Source organism: Sander lucioperca, chromosome 3, assembly GCF_008315115.2.
Source record: "Sander lucioperca isolate FBNREF2018 chromosome 3, SLUC_FBN_1.2, whole genome shotgun sequence".
In the NCBI taxonomy this organism is placed as follows: Eukaryota; Metazoa; Chordata; class Actinopteri; order Perciformes; family Percidae; genus Sander; species Sander lucioperca.
This window is the reverse complement of record NC_050175.1, coordinates 43191886-43200173: the sequence shown is the minus strand read 5'-3', so window position 1 is coordinate 43200173 and position 8288 is coordinate 43191886. Positions and strand designations below refer to the sequence as shown.

The following is an 8288-nucleotide window of genomic DNA, read 5'->3' as shown; positions in this document are numbered from 1 at the left end:
AAATGTTTAAATTATAAAATCATGTGAACAATTATTTTTATAGCTTAGTATTCTATGCAAAAAAGGGGTGTGTAGGGCTGTATAAAGGCTTTAGGCTGCCCTACACGTTATTGTAGGCCCAGTTTAATATGCAAGTTAGTTTTATACAATATAAGTAGTAGGGGGTCCCTGCTCCGTCTCTCTTTCAGTTAAAGGGTCCTTGGCTTAACATTTTTTAAAGACCCCTGATCAAAACTATATGCTTCTGCAAATGACATATTTTGTGGTACTTTGTGGCTTCTAATAGGTAGGTGTAGGTGTGTGTGTTTGAGTATGTATGCGTGCATGTGTTTGTGTGCGTGTGTATCCGTGATGCTCCTGTCACCAGTGGATGCTATATGTCGGCCTTGACGACACGCTGGCCACTACATCACCAGCTGCAGCCCAGCTCAGCTCCAGAAAAACTGGCAAACTGTTTTTTCTGCCTGCCTGCTTGACGCACAATAAAACTGTGTCTCCATTAGACAGGCCTCTGCAGGCCCTGCAGACACAAACACACACTTATACACACACGTATAAAATTTGAACACAAACATGTGCACACACAAGAGTAATCAGGCACAGGCTCAGATAAATGTGCAAATGAACACATACACACAATGTCCTTGCGGAGTGTGTCCGTAGTGTGTGTGTGTGTGTGTGTGTGTGTGTGTGTGTGTGTGTGTGTATGTGTGTGTGAGTGTGTGTGTACACGTGGCTGTGTGTGTGTGTGTCCTTTGTACCTTTTCTAGAGACAACTGCAGTCTGTGCCAGATACCCTCATAATGTTGGACAGGTGTACAACATGGTAATCAGGGATTTACGAGTGTGAGTGTGTGTGTGTGTGTGTGTGTGTGTGTGTGTGTGAGAAAAAGAGCGAGGCGAGACAAAGAGAGAAGAAAAAAACAGATAAAAGCAAAGAGAGAAAGATGGCCAAGTATTTAATATCGTTTCCCTTTGTCTTTTGCCCAGAAACCTGTATCTGCCCCAACCTACCTGATCCCCGCAGCTGTGTGTGTGTGTGTGTGTGTGTGTGTGTGTGTGTGTGTGTGGACAAGGTCAGCCTCCCCTTTTCCTCACTGCCCCCTCAACGCCTCCCTCGTTACTCCCCATCACACTCTTCCTCTTCACCCCCCTCTTTCTTTCTCTTGCCGGCTTTATCTTTTACATGTTCATCCCCTACCCTTCTCCCTCGGTTTCCCTCCCTCCCTACTATTTGCTACCTTTCTCTGGCTGCGGAGCTTAAATGACAGGCTGTCAGAGGACACTGAGTGCTCTGGCCTGGTTAGTTAATGTGTTAGTTACAGACACACCTGCCAGTGAAAGAAAGCGCCATCAGGGATACAGACTGGAGATAACAGAAGGCAGATGAGCGAACGGATCGATTGATCAATCAATCAGTGAACATCATCATCAAATATGTACTTGCTTAACAGCCAGCGGTGATCACTCTACACAGATTCTCCCCCCCCCCCCTTATATTTTCATATTTATATCTCTATTCACCATTACCCTGGATATTGCGCTGCCCTCATAGATGCACACACATTAGCACGTAGCGCTGTCAACCTAAATGATACTTTTCACCATCTTTCCATTTGCACCTCCTCCTCCTCTTCTCGCCTTCCTGTGCCTTAAATTATTCAGATCTCTCTACATTTGATTTAGCATGCCTCCTGTCTGCCATTTCCCCCTCTTTTTTATACATTTCATTATGTTGTATGACTTTAGACCCACTGGCTGGAAAATGACAATTATTTTGCTCCAGCAGCCAGCTATTAACAGAGCTGAAGAATACATGGAGTGGCGTGCAGAGTGGAAACTGCAGAGTGGAAACTGCCGTTTAAAAAGAAGACACATGCATGCATATATACACACAAACACACACACACACACACACACACACACACACACATGCATACAAGTAAATACTGCATACAAATATAGTATAAAGCAAAAATCCATGAAAACGCATGCATATATAGATGCTTGTACAGTTTGTTTTCTCTTTTTCTCTCTTGCCTTTTCACATACACACACACACACACACACACACACATACACTTCTATGCATACACTTACTGTACTACAAAGCAACAAAAAGCTGGCTTGTGGTCGGTACCGCATGAGGAATGATCCCAGGGAAAGAGCAGAACAAAGAGAGAGATCCGTCACTGCAAAGTAATGCCTTTTAAATGTACCTTTAGCGTGGCCAGGCTAGTGAATTCAACCCATATCTAATGGTAGCTTGTTTGGCCTTTTCATCAATTCTGCATAAATATATATGAGCCACAGGGAAACATACAAGGGGCCTAATAGAAATGAATGAACTACTCAACCATATATTTGCCGTGAGAGATATGCAGCTTGTGATTGGAAAGGGCATCCACTATCTGCAATATTGATAATACTTTTCAAATTTCATCTGCTTTTGTTTGCGTTCTGCGGCCGCCTGTTTAAACATGGTGGGAATTATAATGAGGCCAAACATTATCTCCAGTGGTTGTTCTAGGCTGAACATATAACTTTATCACTGAAATGATTCCCGCACTTTGGCTGCATTGTAGCGTTTCCATTAGAGCTTGGCTATCTGACAGAACTCCAACCAATCGGCAGCAACAGTGGCCCACGTCTGGTGGCCAAGCAGTGCCGGAGTCTGTGTGTGCGTGTGCGCGCATGTGTGTGTGTGTGTGTGTCAGATGTTTAATTGTAACCATCTCTGATCAAATGTGCTGGAGGACAATGTGAACTCACTCTATTTTACCTTGGATGGTATTTATCAAACATGACACATTTGTGTGTACTGTAACATCACTTGGCATTTCAGGGTTATAGCTTTGACATCCTGATCTAGAAGATTTTAGGTTATAGGGTCCAGATCAGACTTGAAAATGTCAATAGCCTGTCTGTATTTATCATTTCTTTCACTTTTAGCATAACTTTTGCCTGACAACATATAGAGATCTGATCACAATGTAGGGTTGACCTTAAAAAGCTAACCATGAGGCTGAAAATGTAGTTCTGCGACGATACAAATAAACTGCAGATCTGCGTAGAGACCGGTATTATGGATACCATTCAGTAAGAGGCTTGCAGAGGGACTGACACATGCACCTCCCAAATAATTTATAAAATATGGTCGGGCAGCGAACAAACAAGCTGGTTGATTGTTCCAACATCTTGTTGAAGGGTGAGTTCGAAACAAAAAGAAACAATCCGGCTGCCATGCCCGCTTCACAAAGTGATTGGCCAGCTGAATAGAGGTGAGAAAGTAAGCACAATTTAAAAGATGTTCTCTTAAGCTCTTTTTCCTTTCCTTCCTTTCTATCTCTGTCACTTTTTGTGTGTACAGCGGATTGTAACTCTATGAATCCCTTCCAGGAGTGTCTGTCTGAGCATGTACATGGTTATCCCTGTATTTATACAATTATTGCATCTTGTCTCTCTCTTAAAGGGTAAAGGGTAACAGTACTTTATTGTCACATACACATACTTTCGAAATTCGAAATTTCCCATCCCTCAAGGGAGCAGTGGGCAGCCATTTACAGTGCCCAGGGACCAACTCCAGATCTGGTTCCAGCCTTGATCAAGACTGGAAGAACCTAGTACATGTTTTTCGATGGTGGGGGAAACCGGAGCACTCAGAGGAAATCCACGCAAACATGGGGAGAACATACAAACTCCACACAGAAAGGCCCGGGACGACCTGGATTCAAACCCAGAACCTTCTTGCTGTGAGTGCAACAAGAAGGTGCTAACCATTGGGCCACCATGCTAACCATGCTCCATGCTCTTTGTTGGCCTTCAAGTGTGGCCATTCAGAACACCAAGAAGCACTTTTACCTTTCGACGCGATCGGACGCCAGTTCTGTCTCTAGCATAACCTGGCCCTTATGTATTCGGCTGTGTACCTCTTGGATGTTGTCAACAACAATATCCCAATTATCACAATGTCAGGTTGACCTTTTTGTGTATTTTTTGCATATAAACTGCAGATCTATTGGCAGATGGGTGTTATGGGCATCCATGGGTAAAAGAGGCTCAATGAGAAGCCAGGATGCACATCTTTTAAATCGCAACGGTACGTCGTGCAGCCCAGCGCGTCTCACAAGTTGGCTTGCGCCCCCCCCCCTCCAAAGCCGCCTACACATGATCCGTGGTAAAACCACTCTGTGCTGGCTGTGCCGTTGTTTTCCTATAGGGAGAGCAGAAACAACTACGGGAGGAAGCACTACCCTTAGCGTGGAGCACCGCTCAAAGTTCAAATAATTACAACTTTGTCCTCGTTGCCACTAACCTTTCAAGGTGCAACCAAAGCTAGAAGCAATAATGTTGTATACCTGTGCTGCGTTTTGCCTCTGTGCCTGCAATATGCTCTGCGCCCTACCTCACGTTTTTACCTCTAGGGCTGGGTACTGAATTAAACACTTTTTTATGCACCGACCGAATTGCCTCTAAAGTATCGAAAAATTCCTCATCCTTCAATATCCAATTTCAATAACTAAGGAGTAAATGTCATCAGCGTCAGTGAGCCAATAAGCATGCACCATGCTTCTACCAAGATCTAATAATGCTGGTGATTGGCTGTCTAACGTTACACGTCGTAGAGACACGCAGGAAAAACCCTAGTAGGAGCTGAAAGACGAATAAAAAGATTTGTGCCGTAATGTGTTATGTTGTAGTTTATTTTTCTTTCATAAACTCGGTACTAAAAAAAGTAACATTAAGGAACCGCTATCAAAGCCTCGGTATTGGTATCAACAATCTTTTGATACCAAGACCTATTTACCTCTGATCATGTGTAGGCACATTAGGACCAGTTTTTCACCCTGAAGGCTGGCAAGGGGCATTTCAAAGCTTGTACTCCACTTCAGCTGTCATGTCATGATCAATCATATAATAAATCATATGATTATACCTTCTACTACAATGGTAAATGTTACTATAGTCAGTTAGCAAACCAATGATTTATCACCTGGCTTTGATTCTTTCATGGGATCTTTGTTAATATCATCACAGTACTACAGCTCTGTGCAAAAGATAAGCAGTGAATATCACAGTTCTTTTCTATTATTTTTTTGCCCAGTTTCTATACGATTTTGTTTTTGTTCTGCTTGGTTTTGCCTCCATTCCATAAAACATGATCCTCCTTGGTGGCTGCCGTCGAAGAGTCTTTTCAAAAGGTTCCCTGCAGCAGAAGTATGCAGAGGTGAACTGTATTATATATCCTCTTAAGAAAGCACAGGAATCAGTCTCGCATGATTGCTCCTCATAGTGCCTCACAGAGAGGGAGAGAGAGCAGGTTATCCATGTAGAAATTGCACAGCAGATATCATACACCAAGCTCTGTCATGCACACAGACGCTGGAAAAAGTACCAAGACGATCTTTCATCCCAGAGTCCCTGAAATCCCCGACACACACCCTTCGAAGAGCAGCTCAGCCCCCGCACAGGGACTGAGGGTTATTTGAACTAAGGCTTTGTACGGGGTTACAGGCAGCGTTCAAGCTCTAAGACCAGGGTTGGTCCGATGCCTACCATGGACTTATGGTGATCTTGGTGACTTGGCCAAACATCGCAGCCCAGATCGAGCTGTGTCACTAGGGATAGACATATCAGAGGAGCTCAGTGAAGCTGGCAGATCATGATAGTCATCTTATGGAGAGGGGTCCCAGTGATTAAATCCAGGCTGTTGGATCCCACCCTCTGGCACTTGACCACACACATGCGCGCGCGCACGCGCACACACACACACACACACACACACACACACAAAACACAGAAAGATGCATGCGTGTCCAGAGTTCCAAACCCAGGATCATTAATATTTGCACATTATAACCCTCCTCTTTTCTCACACTGCTGCCACCAGATATACCAGCTGGGCCCGCCTATCCATTACCATAATGCCATCAGTGTGTGTGTGTGTGTGTGTGTGTGTGTTGGGTTTCTATTACTGCGTCTGGCTACGTGTAGTGTCTTGTGTGAGATTTAGTTGTATGTCTCTCTGCATGTATTTTATGTTCAAACTGTTCTGTATGTTGGTGTATGTGCTTTTATGTGTGCGTTTTTGTATGCCTGCCTGTTACAGTGGGCATGCATATTCAAAGTGGATTTAAGGGCTAAATTGTATAATGATTTCTGGGAAAACAATAAATTGAGGTTCCAAATAAAGGCCATTATGGAAATGAGATTAGGGAGCAATTGAATTAGCCTGTAATCACCGTTTCTATATGTCATTACAATGCAACTTTATACAGCATTACTCTGTGCCTGGGGCTATAAATGACAAACACTGTTTCTTTGAGGGGGGTTTTAGTAAATGAACAAGGGGAGGGTTTCATTCAGATCCACTCAAAGCAGCGCTACCTCCAACACTTTATGTCTGAATTCACGTAATTCCCATTGGGTCGGACTATAAAAATACATATTTGCAAAATGAACATCTCACTCCCGAGCCGCAGACCAAAATATGACTACAGACAAAAAAAAATGGTCCTAATAAACTATGGATGGCAATACTTTCTTCAAATATTTACGTAATGTAATCAGTTGCAAACCAGAGTTTTGTATGAATAGATTTTCATATAAACCAATTCCTCTTCACAGCACAAACTGTAGGGGGATACTGAGCATCATTTTAAGGATGTGCTGTGTAATCAAGTCAATTAAGTGTCCCATTTGAGTTTTTTCCCCATTTTGTTTTTACATATAAATTGGCTAAAACATAATGGACAATCGCAAAGTGTACTTACTGAACACATACTGAACCCGTCCTTGCCATGTCATGTAGCATCATGTCATTTGATAACTGTAACACAGGCCAGGCATAGATACAGACAGAAGTAGTCAGGGTAGCACAGCTGAGAGAATAAAAAAGTCAGTTGGCCCATTATATCTCAGTCGCTAGTTTTAAGTCTTCTCAAATACAGCATGATGTTCATTTATTAAACTATGGTGCCATTTATTTTAAAATTCACGATAAAAGCAGGGGATGCCTTAGGGGCGTGGCTACACACCAACCTGTCAATCAGGACAGAGGCTTAGCAATGCTAACCATGGCATTGTGGACATTCAAATAGCTGTGAACTTGTTGTTGTGTGTTGTCCATGTTTTCGTTTTAAACTTTGAACCTTCTTACTCTGTGTTTTCACTTCATCAAAGTAGGAACATTTTCATTGCCTAAAATGTGTTGTTGAGCGTTCAGTAGCACCTTGTCAACCAAGCTAGCTAGCTAGCGCTAGCATTAGCTGGGAACTAAGTTGTGATTTGTATAGTCACAGCGTGTACAAATAACAAGCTCACATGAGAAACAACCATCTTCTAGCCGTATATAAACTGGGAACTACAGTCTCAGAAAAGCAAAGCATTTCTACTCTCTGTCCGGTGCTTCTCAGGTGCAAGCATATCACTCCGCACAAGTATCGCACAAATCACAACATGTAAATAGGAAAATGTTGGCATTACTTTGTCACTTATTCGGAGCAGTAGGCTAGTTGGAACCAATTACCTTCAGGATCCGTGCTAGGCTAAGCTACCGGTGGAGTCGTCGGAAAGAGCTACGACGCGCACGGAGATGAGAAGGGTATGTATGGACTTATCTTACTCTGGGGGTTACGGTGAATAAGCTAAAGTCCCAATAAGTCGGTGTGTTCCTTTAAAGGACTTCATTGTTCATGCAGCAAGAGTAGCCAATCAGGGTAGCAATCAACACCAGCTGTGACAGTCCTCGTGGAAAACATGGTGTCCCTTCCAAAGGTATACACTTTGAACCAGATACATCAAATCACTTTGCGACAATGTGTCCATTAAACATCTTTGATCATATACACATATAATGATAATTTAAATTCCTGTAACAGGGACTATTAATCTTACCGTCATCTTGCAAACAACACTTGCAGCGCACACACACACACACACACAGTCCATCATCACCAATGAGAGTCTTCTCCTCCTGTTTTCTGTGGTCCATGGGGATTTGTCAGTGCTCGTCAACCAACCGTGTCAACCGTGACAGTCGTCCAGATGTCTCCTGCTGCCACGGAGATGACAGGAAGGACAGGAGGAGTGGAGGGATACAGAGAGAGGAATATCCCTCATCTGACAAGCCCTACAGTGGGACATGAGCAATCACATTCAGAGCGCAGAGCTAGCCACGTTGACGAGTGCTAATAAAGTGGATTCCATGCTTGCGGTACTTCAGGGAATACACAAAGTTTGGGAGAGATTGGCCTGTTGCTCAGCTTACCTGTCGAAGCAGAACCCAG

The 8288-nt window shown here is 43.3% G+C and overlaps 1 long non-coding RNA gene across 1 annotated transcript in view; it reads left to right on the top strand.

Annotated features, from left to right (window-relative positions):
* The window catches only part of LOC118494754, a 12584-nt gene extending 4642 nt beyond the window's left edge, over positions 1-7942 (top strand). The window contains exon 3 of the long non-coding RNA XR_004896929.1: positions 7923-7942. This is a non-coding gene — a long non-coding RNA (uncharacterized LOC118494754). The remainder of the gene's footprint in view (positions 1-7922) is intronic.
* The last annotated feature ends 346 nt before the right edge of the window (positions 7943-8288 follow it).